Genomic DNA, 22,161 nt, shown 5'->3' on the forward strand with positions numbered 1-22,161 from the left:
AAATCTGGGCTGGGCCTCCGGTTAATAGGTTAGTCCCAAAAATAATATAAAAGTGGATAATAAAGCCCAGCATTGCCCAAAACAGTGGATAATATAGCATGGAGCAATCAAAAATTATAGATACGTTGGAGACGTATCAAGCATCGCCAAGCTTAATTCCTGCTCGTCCTCGAGTAGGTAAATGATAAAAAGATAATTTTTGATGTGGAATGCTAGTTGGCATAATTTCAATGTAATTCTTATTACTTGTGATATGAATATTTAGATCCATAAGATTCAAGACAAAAGTTTAATATTGACATAAAAAACAATACTTCAAGCATACTGACTAAGCAATCATGTCTTCTCAAAATAACATGGCCAAAGAGAGCTATCCCTACAAAATCATATAGTCTGGCTATGATCCATCTTCACCACACAAAATATTTAAATCATGCACAACCCCGATGACAAGCCAAGCAATTGTTTCATACTTTTGATGTTCTCAAACTTTTTCAATCTTCATGCAATACATGAGCGTGAGCCATGGACATAGCACTATAGGTGGAATAGAATGATGGTTGTGGAGAAGACAAAAAGGGAGAAGATAGTCTCACATCAACTAGGCGTATCAACGGGCTATGGGGATGCCCATCAATAGATATCAATGTGAGTGAGTAGGGATTGCCATGCAACGGATGCACTAGAGCTATAAGTATATGAAAGCTCAACAAAAGAAACTAGTGGGTGTGCATCCAACTTGCTTGCTCACGAAGACCTAGGGCATTTTGAGTAAGCCCATCATTGGAATATACAAGCCAAGTTCTATAATGAAAGATTCCCACTAGTATATGAAAGTGACAACATAGGAGACTCTCTATCATGAAGATCATGGTGCTACTTTGAAGCACAAGTGTGGTAAAAGGATAGTAGCATTGTCCCCCCTTTTTTTATTTGGCCTTTTTTTATTTGGCCTTTATTTTTTTATTTGGCCTTTCTCTTTTTTATGGCCTTTCTCTTTTCTTTTTTTTCGTCCGGAGTCTCATCCCGACTTGTGGGGGAATCATAGTCTCCGTCATCCTTTCCTCACTGGGATAATGCTCTAATAATGATGATCATCACACTTTTATTTACTTACAACTCAAGAATTACAACTCAATACTTAGAACAAGATATGACTCTATATGAATGTCTCCGGCGGTGTACCGGGATGTGCAATGATGCATGAGTGACATGTATGAAAGAATTATGAACGGTGGCTTTGCCACAAATACGATGTCAACTACATGATCATGCAAAGCAATATGACAATGATGAAGCGTGTCATAATAAATGGAATGGTGGAAAGTTGCATGGCAATATATCTCGGAATGGCTATGGAAATGCCATGATAGGAAGGTATGTTGGCTGTTTTGAGGAAGGTATATGGTGGGTTTAAGGTACCGGCAAAAGTTGCGTGGTACTAGAGAGGCTAGCAATGGTGGAAGGGTGAGAGTGCGTATAATCCATGGACTCAACATTAGTCACAAGGAACTCACATACTTATTGCAAAAATCTATTAGTTATCAAAACAAAGTACTACGCACATGCTCCTAGGGGGATATATTGGTAGGAAAATACCATCGCTCGTCCCCGACCGCCACTCATAAGGAAGACAATCAATAAATAAATCATGCTCCGACTTCATCACATAACGGTTCACCATACGTGCATGCTACGGGAATCACAAACTTCAACACAAATATTTCTCAAATTCACAACTACTCAACTAGCATGACTCTAATATCACCATCTCCATATCTCAAAACAATCATCAAGTATCAAACTTCTCTTATTATTCAACACACTCATAAGAGAATTTTACTATTCTTGAATACCTAGCATATTAGGATTTTAAGAAAATTACCATGCTATTTAGACTCTCAAAATAATCTAAGTGAAGCATGAGAGTTCATCTATTTCTATAAAATAAAACCACCACCGTGCTCTAAAAGGATATAAGTGAAGTACTAGAGCAAATGACAAACTACTCGGAAAGATTTAAGTGAAGATCAATGAGTAGTTAAATAATTATGCAACTATATGAAAACTCTCTAACATTTAATAATTTCAGATCTTGGTACATTATTCAAACAGCAAGCAAAGCAAAATAAAATTACATCTAAGAATAGCAAACATCATGTGAAGAAGCAAAAACTTAGGATCAACCGAAACTAACCGATAATTGTTGAAGAAGAAAGGTGGGATGCCAACCGGGGCATCCCCAAGCTTAGATGCTTGAGACTTCTTGAAATATTATCTTGGGGTGCCTTGGGCATCCCCAAGATTGAGCTTTTGTGTCTCCTTAATTCCTCTCATATCACGGTCTCCCTAAATCTCAAAAGCTTCATCCACACAAAACTCAACAAGGACTCGTGAGAGAAGTTAGTATAAACCATTGCCAAAACCTTATCATACTCTACTGTATAAAATCACTAAAATTATTATTCAACATTGCATACTAAATGCCTCTGCATATTCAATAGTCCTATCCTCAAATAGAATCATTAAAGAAGCAAACATATGCAAACAATGCAAACATAACAGCAATCTGCCTAAACAGGATAGTCTGTAAAGAATGCTGCAACATCCATACTTCCCTAGCTCCAAAAATTATGAAATAAAATTCTCACTGTAGTAAATTTATCAGAGCTTAATATTCAAAAGGTTTCAACATTTTATCACATTCTGACTTTTCTAGGGAATTATTGCAACAGCGGTAAACTTTCTGTTTTCAAACAGCAACATGTATACTTGTATAAAGACTATTAATGCCACTTTTATTGAAATAAAAGATGCAAAACATTGTTCTAAATAACAGCAAGAAAATACTAACAAAATAAATTGACGCTCCAAGCAAAAGACATATCATGCGGCGACTAAAAATATAGCTCCAAGTAAAGTTACCGATGAACGAAGACGAAAGAGGGGATGCCTTCCGGGTATCCCCAAGCTTAGGCTCTTGGTTGTCCTTGAATATTACCTTGGGCTGCCTTGGGCATCCCCAATCTTAGGCTCTTACCACTCCTTATTCCATAGTCCATCGAATCTTTACCCAAAACTTGAAAACTTCACAACACAAAACTTAACAGAAAACTCATAAGCTCCGTTAGTATAAGAAGATAAATCACCACTTCAAGGTACTGTAATGAACTCATTATTTATTTATATTGGTGTTAAAACTACTTTATTCCAACTTATCTATGGTTTATAAACTATTTTACTAGCCATAGATTCATCAAAATAAGTAAACAACACATGAAAAACAGAATCTGTCAAAAACAAAACAGTCTGTAGTAATCTGGATCAAACGTATACTTCTGGAACTCATAAAATTCTCAAATAAATTGCTGCACCTGCGGAATTTATCTATTAATCATCTAAAAAAGAATTAACTAAATAGCACTCTCCAAATAAAAATGGCACCAATTCTCGTGAGCGCTAAAGTTTCTGTTTTTGACAGCATGATCAACAAGACTTTCCCCAAGTCTTCCCAAAGGTTCTACTTGGCACAAACACTAATTAAAAAACTAAAACCACATCTAAACAGAGGCTAGATGAATTATTTATTAGTAAACAGGAACAAAAAGCAAGGAACTAAAATAAAATTGGGTTGCCTCCCAACAGGCGCTATCGTTTAATGCCCCTAGCTAGGCATGATGATTTCAATGATGCTCACATAAAGGATAATAATTGAAACATAAAGAGAGCATCATGAAGAATATTACTAGCACATTTAAGTCTAACATGCTTCCTATGCATAGGGATTTTGTGAGCAAACAACTTGTGGGAACAAGAATCAACTTGCATATGAAGGTAAAACAAGCATAACTTCAAAACTTTAAGCACATAGAGAGGAAACTTGATATTATTGCAATTCCTACAAGCATATATTCCTCCCTCATAATAATTTTCAGTAGCATCATGAATGAATTCAACAATATAACCATCACATAAAGCATTCTTTTCATGATCTACAAGCAGAGAAATTTTATTACTCTCCACATAAGCAAATTTCTTCTCATGAATAATAGTGGGAGCAAACTCAACTAAATAACTATCATGCGATTGAAAATTAAGATCAAGATGACAAGTTTCATGGTTATCATTATTCTTTAAAGCATACGTGTCATCAAAATAATCATTATAGATAGCAACTTTGTTCTCATAATCAATTGGAACCTCTTCCGGAATAGTGGATTTATCACAAAATAAAGTCATGACCTCTCCAAATCCACTTTCATCAATATAATCATCATAAATAGGAGGCATGCTTTCATCATAATAAATTTGCTCATCAAAACTTGGGGAACAAAAAAAATCATCTTCATCAAACATAGCTTCCCCAAGCTTATGGCTTTGCATATCATTAGCATTATGTATATTCAAGGAATTCATACTAACAACATTGCAATCATGCTCATCATTCAAATATTTAGTGACAAACATTTTATAGATTTCCTCTTCTAGCACTTGAGCACAATTATCCTTTCCATCCTCACGAAAGATATTAAAAAGGTGAAGCGTATGAGACAAACTCAATTCCATTTTTTATAGTTTTCTTTTATAAACTAAACTAGTGATAAAACAAGAAACTAAAAGACTCGATTGCAAGATCTAAAGATATACCTTCAAGCGCTAACCTCCCCGGCAACGGCGCCAGAAAAGAGCTTGATGTCTACTACACAACCTTCTTCTTGTAGATGTTGTTGGGCCTCCAAGTGCAGAGGTTTGTAGGACAGTAGCAAATTTCCCTCAAGTGGATGACCTAAGGTTTATCAATCCGTAGGAGGCGTAGGATGAAGATGGTCTCTCTCAAGCAACCCTGCAACCAAATAACAAAGAGTCTCTTGTGTCCCCAACACACCCAATACAATGGTAAATTGTATAGGTGCACTAGTTCGGCAAAGAGATGGTGATACAAGTGGTATATGGATAGTAGATATGGGTATTTGTAATCTGAAATTATAAAAACAGCAAGGTAGCAAGTGATAAAAGTGAGCGTAAACGGTATTGCAATGTGTGGAAATAAGGCCTAGGGTTCATACTTTCACTAGTGTAAGTCCTCTCAACAATAATATCATAATTGGATCACATAACTATCCCTCAACATGCAACAAAGAGTCACTCCAAAGTCACTAATAGCGGAGAACGAACGAAGAGATTATGGTAGGGTACAAAACCACCTCAAAGTTATTCTTTCCAATCAATCCGTTGGGCTATTCCTATAAGTGTCACAAACAGCCCTAGAGTTCGTACTAGAATAACACCTTAAGACACAAATCAACCAAAACCCTAATGTCACCTAGATACTCCAATGTCACCTCAAGTATCTGTGGGTATGATTATATGATATGCATCACACAATCTCAGATTCATCTATTCAACCAACACATAGAACCTCAAAGAGTGCCCCAAAGTTTCTACCGGAGAATCACAACGAAAACGTGTGCCAACCCCTATGCATAGGTTCATGGGCGGAACCCGCAAGTTGATCACCAAAACATACATCAAGTGGCATGTGGTATCCCATTGTCACCACAGATATCCACGGCAAGACATACATCAAGTGTTCTCAAGTCTTTAAAGACTCAATCCGATAAGATAACTTCAAAGGGGAAACTCAATTCATTACAAGAGAGAAGAGGGGGAGGAGAAACATAAGATCCAACTATAATAGCAAAGCTCGTGATACATCAAGATCGTGCCAAATCAAGAGCACGAGAGAGAGAGAGATCAAACACATAGCTACTGGTACATACCCTCAGCCCCGAGGGAGAACTACTCCCTGCTCATCATGGAGAGCACCGAGATGATGAAGATGGCCACCGGAGAAGGATTGCCCCCTCCGGGAGGGTGCCGGAACGGGTCTAGATTGATTTTCGGTGGCTACGGAGGCTTCTGGCGGCGGAACTCCCGATCTATTGTGCTATCTGGAAGTTTTAGGGTATATGGAGTTATATAGGCAGAAGAAGCATGTCAGGGGAGCCACGGGGCCCCACGAGGCAGGGGGGCGCGCCCTAGGGGGTGGGCGCACCCCCCACCCTCGTGGGCAGTTCCCGTATCTTCTGACATGGGGTCCAAGTCCATCAGGTGTGTTTCCTTCCAAAAATAACTTCTCCAGTTGATTTCGTTCCGTTTCGACTCCGTCTGATATTCCTTTTCTTCAAAACACTGAAATAGGCATAAAACAACAAATCTGGGCTAGGCCTCCGGTTAATAGGTTAGTCCCAAAAATAATATAAAAGTGGATAATAAAGCCCAATATTGCCCAAAACAGTGGATAATATAGCATGAAGCAATAAAAAAATTATAGATACGTTGGAGACGTATCAGCTAACACCAACAGTTTGTTTCTTACAGTCTATCTTAGCATTAACTGTATTCTAGAAAGGTGTACCAAAGATAATGAGACAAAAGTCATCTTGTGGGGAACCAAGAACAAGAATATCTATAGGGTATTTTATTTTCCCACACAAGACTTCAACATCTCTAACAATCCCAAAAGGTGATATGGTGTCTCTGTTAGCAAGTTTAATAGTAACATCTATTTCTTCTAACTCTGCAGGTGCTATGTCTTTCATAATTTCTTGATATAAGGTGTAAGGAATAGCAATCACACTAGCACCCATGTCACATAAATCATGATAAATGTGATCTCCTATTTTAACTAAGATGACAGGCATGCCAACAACGGGTCTATGTTTATCTTTCTTACCAGGTTTGGCAATTCTATCAGCTTCTTTACAGAAGTAAATAACATGCCCAGCCATATCTTCCTCTAAGAGATCTTTAACCATAGCAATACTATGTTCAACTTTAATTTGTTCATCAGGTTTAGGTGTTCTACCCTACTGTAGGTTGCTGCTAACGCCATACTACGATCAGAGACCCTTCGAAGAAACTGTGTGCGATGCCATAATTGCAAATGGTGGTGTAAAAAACTCATCAAAAAAGGTGAAAAATGTTTGTGATGGAGGATGCATCAAACACGGTTCAGATTTTAGTTGCGTGTACGATGCAAGGCATATGGTTCAGCTCAATTAACTGTCTGCGATGAGGAGGAACAAAAGAAACAGGCAGCTAGATGAAGGTGTGTGCGATGTACAACATACGGTTCACTCAGATGAACTATTTGTGATCAGGCAACACAAAAGAAACGGTCAGCCAGATCAAAGGTGTGTGCGATATACGTCATGCGATTCAGTCAGATGAACTGTTTGCGTTGAGACATGAGAGCAGAAACGGTTCAAATGAACAAGATGTGTGTGATATGAGGCAAACAGGTCTGTAATAGGAAACGTGTGCGAAGACCGATAACAACATAGACGATTACTGCTAACAAGCCGTGTGTGTTGTGAGCAAACGATTGCTGGTATACAATTGTGAGTGATTGATGAAAACATCACCGACGGGTTCCATTGTTTAGTCCATGTGCGCTGTGATTTTCTTTGTCCGCACAACATCTACGGTCTGTCTACAGAGCATCGCCATATATACTTAAATAGATAGCATTGCATAACCAAATTAAGCATGCAGTTACACAAGTGACTATACACATATCATTTCCACACACCAAAGTAAGAAATTACATGCATACTAAACAAGGGGAAACGAGGATCTAATCATCTACTTATTGTTGCGATGACACTTGCCATTGCTTTGCTTCCGGGTGGATCCCTGGCTGTTTGGGGGAAGGGGGCACTTCCTATTGTCAACGATCCGCCTGTACATGTCGTAGCTTGTGTACGCCTCCTTGGCCGCGTACACGACGTGAGCTTTGTCGAGTTCCTCCATCCAGGCCGAGTGCTAGGCACGCTTGTCCTTGTTGCACGAATCCTTCATGTCTCTGTAGTAGGGGTTGATGATGGCCTCGGCGAGGTGAACCAGTGAGTCCTTCTCATGCTCCTTGCTGCCCCAGATCTGGTATTGGCCCTAGATGTCGATAAGATTCTGACAGGCGATGCCTGAATTCTCGAGCGCCTTTACATCGTTGGTGATGTCCACCGTAGCGAACATGTAGTGGGGGTGGTTGACAAACCTGGCGAAACGCTTGCAAGGCCTTGTGGCCAGGCAGTACTGGTAGACGAGGACATGGTGGCGCACGCACATCTGGGCGACGGTGACCTTGGGACGAGACCCAACATGAGTACGGGTGTACTCGAGGTCGAACCCGACCACCTTGTACTTCTCCACAGCAAGCAACAACTCCATGATGTGGATGGAGTGCTCCACCCAGACTGGGTCATTGGTGTACACCACCGAGAGGTCCATGAACCTTCTGTGGGTGTCCACCATGGCACGCATGGTGAACTGCTGCTCGTCGTCGGCAGCCACTTGGAGCGCCATCGGAGCCTTGCAGGATACCCTCTAACAATTTCTCGTGGTGGGTGTGCTTCTTGCAACGGTGGGGCGTGATCGAAAGGTTGAAGATACACAAGGGTTAAATGGCCGCTGTAATAAATGGAGGCCGGCTGGCCTGTAATCGTCACATCTTGTCACGGCGTTCATAGCGGAGGATTCCAGTGCATGCTTGACAACACCGCACTGCACGTGTGGGCTCGAAGAGGCGCCAAATTTATCATCGATGAGCCTGCTCCCACGCTACCGCGCTGTTTACCATGTAATCTTCCCGCCCGGCTAGTTTGGCCACACGTCGGCTAGTAGAGGGAGAAATCATCGGCGTTTATTGGCAAAAAGCTTTGTAAGGAAGAAGTGTGTGGAATGACTTCGATCATAAGTTTACCCGAGGGTGATGAGGTCAACGTTACATAGAAGGGTGATGATGGACACTCAAGTGTGATAATTAATTCTACGCTCTAAAGTGCACACGGTGGAAGAAACCAACCGTGTGCAATAATGTCGAATATCGCAGTCAAGTTAGCTATATAGATCATGTGCTATGAGATCGAGAAGGTAAATTGATTCGAGAATGGTTAATAAAATCTAAGACCATTGCATATTAAGGTCAAAATAGTGTTAGCAATATACGAGTCTCATACGATGCCATTTCAACGATTGTACCACAAAAGCTCGAAATGTTACATGGTTCAAATTCCAGAGTTATATGGCTCAAATTCGAAGATTACAAGGTTCAAACTAATATTACAAATGAAATTCAGCTCATCAGCTGCAAATGCTCGCGCTGATCCGCTGAACATGGATATCAAAGAGGTTCAAACTAATATCACCGCTTCTATGTTTGGTTTCGAAACCCCACAATTTTTGCAAAGGGGTCAGCCACTGAGAAGTCATGTATGGGGTTGACACGATGACTTCCGATTACTCTGTCATCTGAAGTTCCAAAATGAAATTCAACATTTTTGGAGCCTACTCCATTCTGCCGTAGGCGCCGGCGCTGATCGACAAACCATTCATTTTTGTGAAATAAATGTAGGGCAAACCTCATTTTCCTTCAGCACCCTAGCTCAGAGAACAAAGAACCTGGCGAATATAATCTCCAGTAAGGTCCCTTGGTAGGAGTTCAAAGTAATTTCTGAGAGATGCAGATCTAGGCATTCAACATGATTGTTATATTTTATCACATTATCCACCACTAGGCCTAATCTTATCTGCAAAAGAAGAATACATGTTAGTAAGTACATGCAGTTTTGAACATTACTACATGCCTATTTGGTTTGCAGGATCTGTAAAATGCACTAACATGCCATCTTCGATATGACATGATTAACATGGGCATTTGATTACATTCTAGAAAAATGTAGCCTTCTTCACAAGAGGTTGGAGTGGATGAAAAGTTCCCTAAGAAAACTTGAACTCCCTTATGGTTAATATTTGACATGAAAGGAACATCACCTCGATATATAGCTTCTCCTGGCAGGGAAAGCATCTTAGGAAACCGACAACTTGCTCCAGGTTGGGGCCGATAGATTCTAGTGCCAAGACCTTCACTATGCGTAGTTTCAGGGTCAAGCTTGTTAGAATCATTTTCTGAATGATAGACGAACAAACATCTTCAAAATTAGAAATAATGTTAATTTGTAGAAGGAGAGGTATAAGGCGGCTGTTGTACCTGAATGTGTGTGGATTCAATAACAAGTTTGGAGTATTTGTGAGATGAGTAGCCCACGACTGTAAATTTCGGTGAAGAAATGACATTGATTCTTGTTGGACCTTCTTGATCAACTACAAGTAATCTCTCAAGTGCAGGTATGTACTTAATGACCATACCGTGGTACACATCTTGTGATGTCTTCCTGCCACACCAGCAACACACATAAATAGTCCGGAGAGTCATGGAGGTGATGTGGAAGGTATTCAACCCATTGATCACCTGAAGACAAAGGTACTCGAGTGTAGTACAGCCACGGAGCAGGCGCTCCATGTCATCGTTTGAGAGGTAGACGGCGATGAGCTCGAGGTGCTTCAGTCGTGGTAGAATAAGAGCGGACGCGTCATTGTGACGCCCCGAGACCGTTGTGCCAGGTGTCTTCCAATTATTCGCTTTTGTTGCTTTGTCATTTGTTTTCGTGTCATGCATTTCATATCATGTCATCATGTGCATCGCATTTGCATACGTGTTCGTCTCATGCATCCGAGCATTTTCCCCGTTGTCCGTTTTGCAATCCGACACTCCTATGTCCTCCGGCGCCCCCTTTTGTCTCTTTTCATGTGCGGGTGTTAAATATTCTCGGAATGGACCGAGATTTGCCAAGCGGCCTTGGTATACCACCGGTAGACTGCCTGCCAAGTTTCGTGCCATTTGGAGTTCGCTTGGTACTCCAACGGTTAACCGGGGAACCGTAAAGGCCTCGTGTGTGTTGCAGCCCAACACCCCTCCAAAGTGGCCCAATAACCCATGCAAACCCCCTCCATCCTCTCGGTCGTTCGATCACGATCGCATGGCCGAAAATTGCATCTCATTTGGACTCTCCTACCTCCCTCTACCTATAAATATGTGTGCCTCCCCGAAATTTTCGCGCAGATGAAACCCTAGATCCAACTCCCGCCACGCCGCCGGACATGTCCGTCCGCGTCGGACGCTTCGCGCCGCCGCCCCGGACCAGTGGCCGTCCGCCACGTGGCCTTCTCCTCCACCCGCCGCCGCCGGCCCGCTCGGCCCGCGTCAGGCCCGCGGGGCCCGAACCGCGCGCCGCTGCTTGCCCGCGGGTGCCCCGCCGCCCGAGCGCTCGCCTCGCTCCACCGCTGCCTCGCCGCCGCTCGGCTTCCCCGCCGCCGCCCGCCGCATCACCCGCCGGCACTTCGCCCCCGCGCACCTCTGCCGCCTCCGCCCCTCGCCGGCGCTGCGCCCACGGCCCGCGCCCTCCGCCGCCTCGTCGCCACACTCCTCCACCGCTCGCCGGAGCTTCATCGCTGACGCCGCCATGTCGCATAATATGTCGCCGACGCCATCATGACTTCTCACCGTAGCTCTGTTTTGCATGCATAATATGTCAAAATGTTCATCATGATGTGCTCTTCATTTTGTTCCATTGCACCATGCTTGTTTGAGTCCATCCTTATGCCCTAATTGTTGATGCAAGAGTGCTATAAAATGTTAGGTGCTGATTCTTATCAGTTTATGAGCATTTGTCATTTTTACCATGATTATTGTGTGCTGCATATGGGCATGAGCTCTACATGTGTTTTGGGCTCTTCCATGCCATCTTTACAGGGGTGTATGCCATGTATTTTTGTGATATTGCTGATTTCAGGAACTTAGAATTTCACTAAGTCATTTCCCTGCTGTTATTTTTATGCCATGTATTCATGTTGCTACAGAGTGATCCATGCTTCTTTTCAGTATGTTCAGTAAGGATGATTTTGACATATGGTTGTGCTCTATCCATCCATGCCCCTGTTTGCATTTATGGAGTGACCTAGCATGACTCAATCTTGCTCTACTTTTGCTATAAAATGTTCCTAACAGATTGCTTACGTGTTAATCAGTTTTGCCAAGGTTGTTGTAGTTGATCCATGCATGCTATGAGTTTTTTCTTGGTTTGGTTAGCTTCATGAACATGTCTTCTTGCTGGTAGTATGATTACATGGGTGCCATCATATCTTCTGATCCGTTTTGGCTTATGGTCAGTAAGGGACTTTTGTTATATGCTTTGAGTAGATTCATGCCATGCCTTGTATTGCTATGATCTGATCCTGTAGCATGTTGTTATCTTGCTCTAAACATTGCTTCCTGATGTTAATTCCTGGCATGTTAGTATTTTCACTAAGTCTGTGATGCTGATATCTTTTGCACTTTTGCCATGCTTGTTTGAACCTGCTCTTGTGTGATTTAGCCGTAGCTCAGTGTTCATCTTTTGTCAAGAATCTTGAGTAGATCATTGCCATGTGCTTTGTTGCTATGTTGGAGTGCAGTAGCTTAGCTTCTTGTTGCATTCTAGATGGCATCGTGCTGTTAATCGTAGAATTGTGCCATTCTTGTTTTGTTTGCCATTTGCAAACCGTGCATCTGATTCCGTTGATCTTTATATCAATTTCGACCGAAATCAACTCATCTTTCCAGCGGCGCGCTTGGTTTGCCAAGTTGAGGCCTTTGATTCAATCTTTTCCTTCCGGAGCATGCATATGCATTGCATATTACATCCCGCATATCATGTCATGTTTTGCATCATGTTGCTTGTGCATTGCACCGTGTTTGATTGTTGTTTCCTTGTCTTGTGTTCTTGCTTTGGGCGAGAGACGAGTATGTGCTCGAGGAACCCGTTGAGTATGCTTACGAGGATCAGGCTTTCGTCAACTCAGAGAACTTTGCAGGCAAGATGACCATACCTTTGAAATCACTTCTATCTTTGCTTGCTAGTTGCTCGCTCTATTGCTATGCCACAATACCTACCACTTGATATATCATGCCTCCCATTTTTCCATGTCAGCCTCTAACCCACCTTTCCTAGCAAACCGTCGTTTGGCTATGTTACCGCTTTGCTCAGCCCCTCTTACAGCGTTGCTAGTTGCAAGTGAAGTTGGAGTTTGTTCCATGTTGCAACATGGATATGTTGGGATATCACAATATCTCTTATTTTAATTAATGCATCTATATACTTGGTAAAGGGTGGAAGGCTCGGCCTTATGCTTGGTGTTTTGTTCCACTCTTGCCGCCCTAGTTTCCGTCATACCGGTGTTATGTTCCTTGATTTTGCGTACCTTACACGGTTGGGTGTTATCGGGACCCCTTGACAATTTGCTTTGAATAAAACTCCTCCAGCAAGGCCCAACCTTGGTTTTACCATTTGCCTCACCACCACCTACTTTTCCCTTGGGAGTCGCGCTCCCGAGGGTCATCTTTATTTTAAGCCCCCCCGGGCCAGTGCTTGTCTAACTGTTGGTCCGAACTAGAGTCCTTTGCAGCGCCACCTTGGGGAAACTTGAGTGCTGGTTTTAGTTGTACGGAGCGCTCATCCGGTCTTGCCCTGAGAACGACATATGTGCAACTCCTATCAGAATGTCGGCGCATAGGGTGGTCTTGCTGGTCTTGTTTTACCATTTTCGAAATGTCTTGTAACCGGGATTTCGAGCCTGATCGGGTCTTCCTGGGAGAAGGAATATCCTTCGTTGACCGTGAGAGCTTGTGATGGGCTAAGTTGGGATACCCCTGCAGGGTTTTAAACTTTCGAAAGCTGTGCCCACGGTCATGGGCAGATGGGAATTTGTTAATGTCCGGTTGTAGAAAACTTGAAACTTAACTTAATTAAAATGCATCAGCCGCGTTTGTAGCCGTGATGATCTCTTTCCGGCGGAGTCCGGGAAGTGAACACAGTTCTTTTGTTATGCTTGAACGTAAGTAGTTTCAGGATCACTTCTTGATCACTTCTAGTTCACGACCGTGCTTTGCTTCTTTTCTCGCTCTTATTTGCGTAAGTTAGCCACCATATATGCTTAGTGCTTGCCGCAGCTCCACCTCACTACCCTTTCCTACCCATAAGCTTAAATAGTCTTGATCTCGCGGGTGTGAGATTGCTGAGTCCTCGTGGCTCACAGATACTTCCAAACATTTGCAGGTGCCGATGATATCAGGGCAGGTGACGCAACCCAGCTCAAGTGGGAGCTCGATGAAGATCTTGACCGTTGTCCTGTTTCGTTTCCTATTGATCATTAGTGGAGCCCAGTCTGGACGATCGGGGATCTAGCATTAGGGGTTGTCTTTCTTTATTTGGTTCCATAGTCGGACCTTGATTGTATTCTGGTTGATGTAATGCTATATTCATGTATTGTGTGAAGTGGCAATTGTAAGCCAACTCGTTATCCCTTTCTTATTCAGTACATGGGATGTGTAAAGATTACCCCTCTTGCGACATGCCTACTATGCGGTTATGCCTCTAAGTCATGCTCCGACACGTGGGAGATATAGCCGCATCGTGGGTGTTACAAGTTGGTATCAGAGCCTTCCCCGACTTAGGAGCCCCTCTGCTTGATCGAATCGTTGGCGTTGTTGATTCTAGAAAAATGTTTTGAGTCTTATAGGATTATATATATCGGAGAGTAGGATTCTTTTTACTCCTCAGTCCCTTCGTCGCTCTGGTGATGCCTCCTGACGTAGAGTTTTGACCCTTCTCTTCTCAAATTTCACTAAAAAAAATTAGGATCACGCGGGTATCTTGGAATCGTTCCGATGGTTTTGTGACGAGAACATTGTTCTTGGTGCCTCCTGACATTTAGGGGTTGTGGCAGTGGCCCAGGGAGTTGAGCTCCGAGGTGTTGTCGTCACAATTTTATCGTTGCAGTTCTGGAATACCTGAGTTCGCTGACATCGAAAATCTCTTTTATGCAGTTGTTGGTGAGATAACCTCGACGCCTCCCAGTACTGGGGCAGGAGTTCGGGAGTATTGCCATAACTCGTATAACGGATGTTTTTCAAAGGTTGAGGTAAACGATTTCTGAAGGTTTTCTTGGTTATGTGTTGAAGGATGGATAAAGCTGGATGTAGAATTTATTAGTTTTGGGTGAGATATTATGCTTCCCCTGTATCCCCAACACCTGATTGCACAACCAGAAAATTTCGGGAGTTTATAAGTGAGAATTCAAGTAGCTCCTAGGATATCTTTCCGACAGATGCATGATATGAGATTGGGGTTCGACGTCTAGTGGTCCGCCCATCCACGGTTGGTTTTACAGTGGTCTCGTTGTGTCTTAAAGAGTCCTTGGCCATGCTGACTCGGGGATGCTTCGTATGTCATGTGCACTGCCTTGTACATGATGGTGTTGTACGATCGAGCCCGTGTGGGCCCCACCATGAAAACTTCGGACGATATCTCTATCATATGTTTGTTCCGGCTTATTTTGCAAGCCAATCCTTTGTTTTTGTTTTGAGTTGTGGTATTCGTGTTGCTTCAATGTCAAATGTTGATTCCATACCTTGCCTAAGCGGCGTTCTCATATTTCTATGTGAATACTAATCCTTCATGATAATCGAGATTGTGATGTCAATCCTTTTCAACCGGTGTGTTTCTCTTAAAGATGATCCTATCATTTTTCCCATTCGCAAGATCCAATCTCAGTTTTCGTCAATGGTGTTTGTTTCATCCGTCTCCAAGTTGTCTTTGTTTTCCTACCCTCCCACCCTTTCTTTTTCTTCATGGAGCCAGAATTCTTAATCAAGTGTCCATCTTATTGTTGTGAAGTCTCTCCATTCTTTTACGTCAATGTTATTATCCGGTGATTTTCAGGAAGATACTAAAGGAGCCTCAAGTTCATCATTCTTCGTTCTTTTCCTTCTCTAGTGGTTTCAATGCAAGCTTTCGGTGTCGATCGTATCTTTTTCTTTGGTTCACATGCTTTCCATGTTGTAAGTCCTTACCGAAGACTCTCTTATTTATTCACCTCTCGCTATTCAATTGTTCCGGAGTGCCGAAGATATCTCAGAAGATTCACGATTTCATTCCCAATCCGTTCAAGTTATTACGAGGGTGTTATCTCATTCAAGCCATTTAAATCAACGCGTGCAATCTCTCTTTTAAAACGTTCAACGGTGTATCTTTTGAGTGGGCCCATAACCCACAGGCCTTTTCCCAGGATCTTACCTGACTCTTCTAATTTTACCAGAGCTATTCTCAAATCTTTCAAAGTTTGACATAAGAATGAATTATCATCAGCCAAATGCCTTCTCCAATATCTTTAACATTCTTTTCATCGTTGGTACAACCTTTCTATTCGTCATCCCGGAGTATCTCAACAACTCATGGTGGTGTTTCTTATCGTCATTCTCAACATTTGAAGACCGAAGAAGAGTTTTCCTCTAAATCTTGCTCCTTTCTCTTCAAGATTCATGGTTCTAGCTTATTGCCATTCTCTCATAATTGTTTTTGATTGTGAGAATTCTTTTTACCTATCCGGAGCAATTCACGAGTCTTTTCAGTTTGATTCGTCCAAAGTCCATCATCTCAGGATTATTCATCTCAGCTTTCAGCTATCATTCTCCAAATATTACCGGTGCATCATTCAAGTATTCTCTAATCAGTTCGTGAGCTCTTCGTTCTCGTGCATCTTGATTCTCTCTAGTATCTTCATTCGCTTTCTAATTCGTATGGTGGTTCGTTCAACATTTCTTTTCCTTTGTCATCATATCAATTTATTCGATATTTTCAATCCTACCGGTGCCCCGTCGAGACCTTCTCAAGTTTGTGCTATATCTCTCTTAATCCTTCCAATGAGAATAAGTATTATGCCAAATCCGTTGCTTGTCATCAATTTAATTGGTGAAGGATGCGCATAACATAATTCTTATTCTTCTTTCATCCAAGTGATTAATTCCTTCTTCCGGAGTTCGTTCATGATATCTTTTTCTCGTTTCGAGATGCTTTATCTTTCTTCCAGAGTTCCAAGTTTTCCGCATTATCTCGTCGCAAAGCTCCATTTAATCATTGCAAGGCTTCACCTTATATTCTCAACTTCTCTTTCTTTTTGTCATCCTTTTGACTACCGGAGTTCTTCATGGAGGATCTACATGATGGTTCATCAAGGATTTAATTCCTTCTCGAAGTATTCATTGAGATTCTTTTCAAAATAGCTCAAGCATTCTTTCATCTTGCATTCCAAAGTGCATTTTTTTCTATCTTGTCTCTTGTGGTGGTGTTATGTTATTCTTGACAATTTCTTTCGTGTTGCATGATTCGCAAGTGTCAGGAATGACATATTTAAACACATCATTTTCTTCCTTGGAGTTATCTTGGTATAGTTTTCACCTAAAGCCTTCCATTGGGAATGTTGCTCTTTGTGGTGATTATCTATGATCCAAGCTTTATCCTTATCACCTCGGTGGAAGAAGATTTCTATCTTTTTTCTAGCTCCCAATCAAATCATTTCCGTGAGTGGCAAGTTGTCACCTCATAATTTTGGGATGTCTTCTATAAGTCCATATCAAGCTTATCCTTTTCAGTGTTGGTTTTCCAACAACTCCGTTTTAACTTTCTTGGAAGTGTAATCTTCAAGCTCACTTGTGGCATAAGTTGACCTTTTCTTCTCCACCCTTTCATTTCAACGATGTATATTCTTTCTTCTTACGGAGGCATTGTGTTGTTGCTATCTTCAACCCATCATCTTGTTTTGTCAAGATCATGTTCAATTCCTTCCATTTACAGTCGGAATGCTGCCCAAATTACATCATTATTTTCCTTCTCTATCTTGTTTAACCGGAGTGTTCTGCCCTCTGCTCAAGTTCTTTTCATCCTATCAAGTCGTGGATCTCTTTTCAACCGGAGTGCTGTCCGAATTTGTTCTTCCTTATTCCTCTTTCCTAACGGAGTGTTTTCATCTTCGTGGCATTCTTCCTTTCTATTTGTTCAACCTCTTGAGGTTCTTTGGTTTCACTCGTTTGTCAAAGAAGCAACTTAGTTTTACCTCTCCTCCTCCTCTTCCGTTTTTCCTCCGGTGCCATTCTAGATCTCGGGACGAGATCCTCTCGTACTGGTGGAGTGTTGTGACGCCCCGAGACCGTTGTGCCAGGTGTCTTCCAGTTATTCGCTATTGTTGCCTTATCATTTGTTTGCGTGTCATGCATTTCATATCATGTCATCATATGCATCGCATTTGCATACGTGTTTGTCTCATGCATCCGAGCATTTTCCCCGTTGTCCGTTTTGCAATCCGACACTCCTATGTCCTTCGGTGCCCCCTTTTGTCTCTTTTCGTGTGCGGGTGTTAAACATTCTCGGAATGGACTGAGATTTGCCAAGCGGCCTTGGTATACCACCGGTAGACCGCCTGTCAAGTTTCGTGCCATTTGGAGTTCGTTTGATACTCCAACGGTTAACCGGGGAACCGTAAAGGCCTCGTGTGTGTTGCAGCCCAACACCCCTCCAAAGTGGCCTAATAACCCATCCAAACCCCCTCTATCCTCTCGGTCGTTCGATCACGATCGCGTGGCCGAAAACCACACCTCATTTGGACTCTCCTACCTACCTCTACCTATAAATATGTGTGCCTCCCCGAAATTTTCGCGAAGATGAAACCCTAGATCCAACTCCCTCTGCGCCGCCATACATGTCCATCCGCTCCGGATGCTTCGCGCCGCCGCCCCGGACCAGTGGCCGCCCGCCACGTGGCCTTCTCCTCCGCCCGCCGCCACCGGCCCACTCGACCCGCGTCAGGCCCGCGGGGCCCGAACCGCGCGCCGCCGCTCGCCCATGGGTGCCCCGCCGCCCGCTGCATCGCCCGCCGGCGCCTCGCCCCTATGCGCCTCTGCCGGCGCTGCGCCCGTGGCCCGCACCCTCCGCCGCCTCGTCGCCCGCGTGTCGCCACACTCCTCCGCCGCTCGCCGGAGCTTCGTCGCCGGCGCCGCCAAGATCCGGTCCGGGTGGATGAGATCCACCAGGACGGGAACCAAACGTCGTGCCCACGTCCTGGATCTCCTCGTCCCGCTCGCCCTCGTCCCGCGTTGACTTTCGCGAAGGGTATAATTTCCACTAAGTCCCAGATCTGTGATGATTTAATGCCCTGTTCATTGCATCATAACTTCTCACCCGTAGCTCCGTTTTGCATGCATAATATATCAAAATGTTCATCATGATGTGCTCTTCATTTTGTTCCATTGTACCATGCTTGTTTGAGTCCATCCTGATGCCCTAATTGTTGATGCAAGAGTGCTATGAAATGTTAGCTACTAATTCTTATCAGTTTATGAGCATTTGTCATTTTTGCCATGATTATTGTGTGCTGCATATGGGCATGAGCTCTACAGGTGTTTTGGGCTATGCCATGCCAGCTTTACAGGGGTGTATGCCATGTATTTTTGTGATCAATGTGGTGACTAGCAAATGCATGCAAAGTAGCTCTTGTAATATTGTTGATTTCAGGGACTTAGAATTTCACTAAGTCATTTCCCTCCTGTTATTTTTATGCCATGTATTCATGTTGCTACAGAGTGATCTATGCTTCTTTTGAGTATGTTCAGTAAGGATGATTTTGACATGTGGTTGTGCTCATGTCTTAGTGAAATTAGCTTCATGGCATGTATGTTCAGTAAGGATGATTTTCCATGCCATGTACTCATGTTGAGTATGTTCAGTAAGGATGATTTTCCATGCCATGTATTCATGTTGCTAAAGACCTACCATGCTTCTTTTGGTTAGCTTCATGAACATGTCTTCTTGCTGGTAGTATGATTATCTTGTCATGCAATGCCTTGTGTTGAGTGCATCGAGCTCACAAACATGCCTACATAAGTCTGTTTATGCCATGTCCAGTTTTCTGCTAAGTCTGAATTTGTTAATGAAACTTGCTATGTTTACATGGGTGCCATCATATCTTCTGATCCTTTTTGGCTTATGGTCAGTAAGGGACTTTTGTTATATGCTTTGAGTAGATTCATGCCATGCCTTGTATTGCTATGATCTGATCCTGTAGCATGTTGTTATCTTGCTCTAAACATTGCTTCCTGATGTTAATTCCTGGCATGTTAGTATTTTCACTAAGTCTGTGATGCTGATATCTTTTGCACTTTTGCCATGCTTGTTTGAACCTGCTCTTGTGTGATTTAGCCGTAGTTCAGTGTTCATCTTTTGTCAAGAATCTTGAGTAGATCATTGCCATGTGCTTTGTTGCTATGTTGGAGTGTAGTAGCTTAGTTTCTTGTTGCATTCTAGATGGCATCGTGTTGTTAATCGCAGAATTGTGCCATTCTTGTTTTGCTTCCCATTTGCAAACCGTGCATCCGATTCCGGTGATCTTTATATCGATTTCGACCGAAATCAACTCATCTTTCTAGTGGTGCACTTGGTTTGCCAAGTTGATGCCTGATTCAATCTTTTCCTTCAAGAGCATGCATATGCATTGCATATTACATCCCGCATATCATGTCATGTTTTGCATCATGTTGCTTGCGCATTGCTCCGTGGTTGATTGTTGTTTCCTTGGCTTGTGTTCTTGCTTTGGGTAGAGCCGGGAGACGAGTACGTGTTCGAGGAACCCGTTGAGTACGCTTACGAGGATCAGGCTTTCGTCAACTCAGAGAACATTGCAGGCAAGATGACCATACCCTCGAAATCACTTCTATCTTTGCTTGCTAGTTGCTCGCTCTATTGCTATGCCGCGATACCTACCACTTGCTATATCATGCCTCCCATTTTGCCATGTCAGCCTCTAACCAACCTTTCCTAGCAAACCGTTGTTTGGCTATGTTACCGCTTTGCTCAGCCCCTCTTATAGCGTTGCTAGTTGCAGGTGAAGTTGGAGTTTGTTCCATGTTGGAACATGGATATGTTGGGATATCACAATATCTCTTATTTTAATTAATGCATATATATACTTGGTAAAGGGTGGAAGGCTCGGCCTTATGCCTGGTGTTTTGTTCCACTCTTGCCTCCCTAGTTTTCGTCATATTGGTGTTATGTTCCTTGATTTTGTGTTCCTTACACGGTTGGGTGTTATGGGGACCCCTTGACAGTTTGCTTTGAATAAAACTCCTCCAGCAAGGCCCAACCTTGGTTTTACCATTTGCCTCACCACCACCTACTTTTCCCTTGGGAGTCGCGCTCCCGAGGGTCATCTTTATTTTAAACCCCCCGGGCCAGTGCTTGTCTAAGTGTTGGTCCGAACTATAGTCCTTTGCAGCGCCACCTTGGGGAAACTTGAGGGCTGGTTTTAGTTGTACGGAGTGCTCATCTGGTGTTACCCTGAGAACGAGATATGTGTAGCTCCTATCAGGATGTTGGCGCATTGGGCGGTCTTGCTGGTCTTGTTTTACCATTGTCGAAACATCTTGTAACCGGGATTTCGAGCCTGACCGGGTCTTCCTGGGAGAAGGAATATCCTTCGTTGGCTGTGAGAGCTTGTGATGGGCTAAGTTGGGACACCCGTACAGGGTTTTGAACTTTTGAAAGCCGTGCCTGCGGTTATGGGCAGATGGGAATTTGTTAATGTCCGGCTGTAGTTAACTTGAAACTTAACTTAATTAAAATGCATCAACCGTGTGTGTAGCCGTGATGGTCTCTTTCCGGTGGAGTCCGGGAAGTGAACACGGTTCTTGTGTTATGCTTGAACGTAAGTAGTTTCAGGATTGCTTCTTGATCACTTCTAGTTCACGACCGTGCTTTGCTTCTCTTCTCGCTCTTATTTGCGTAAGTTAGCCACCATATATGCTTAGTGCATGCTGCAGCTCCACCTCACTACCCTATCCTACCCATAACCTTAAATAGTCTTGATCTCGCGGGTGTGAGATTGCTGAGTCCTCGTGGCTCACAGATACTTCCAAACAGTTGCAGGTGCCGATGATATCAGGGCAGGTGACGCAACCCAGCTCAAGTGGGAGCTCGATGAAGATCTTGACCGTTGTCTTGTGTTTTTCCTATTGATCAGTAGTGGAGCCCAGTCAGGACGATCGGGGATCTAGCATTAGGGGTTGTGTTTCTTTATTTGGTTCCGTAGTCGGACCTTGATTGTATTCTGGTTGATGTAATGCTATATTCATGTATTGTGTGAAGTGGTGATTGTAAGCCAACTCGTTATCCCTTTCTTGTTCAGTACATGGGATGTGTAAAGACTACCCCTCTTGCGACATGCCTACTATGCGGTTATGCCACTAAGTCGTGATCCGACACGTGGGAGATATAGCCGCATCATGGGTGTTACTGTCATTTAGGGGGGGGGTGGCAGTTCTAGAATTTGGCGACGCGCAACGTGGGCGCGAGGCGGAGGGCGCACGTTGGCAGCGACCGCATATGCCCATCATCAAAA

Source organism: Triticum urartu, chromosome 6 (assembly GCF_003073215.2).
Source record: "Triticum urartu cultivar G1812 chromosome 6, Tu2.1, whole genome shotgun sequence".
In the NCBI taxonomy this organism is placed as follows: domain Eukaryota; kingdom Viridiplantae; phylum Streptophyta; class Magnoliopsida; order Poales; family Poaceae; genus Triticum; species Triticum urartu.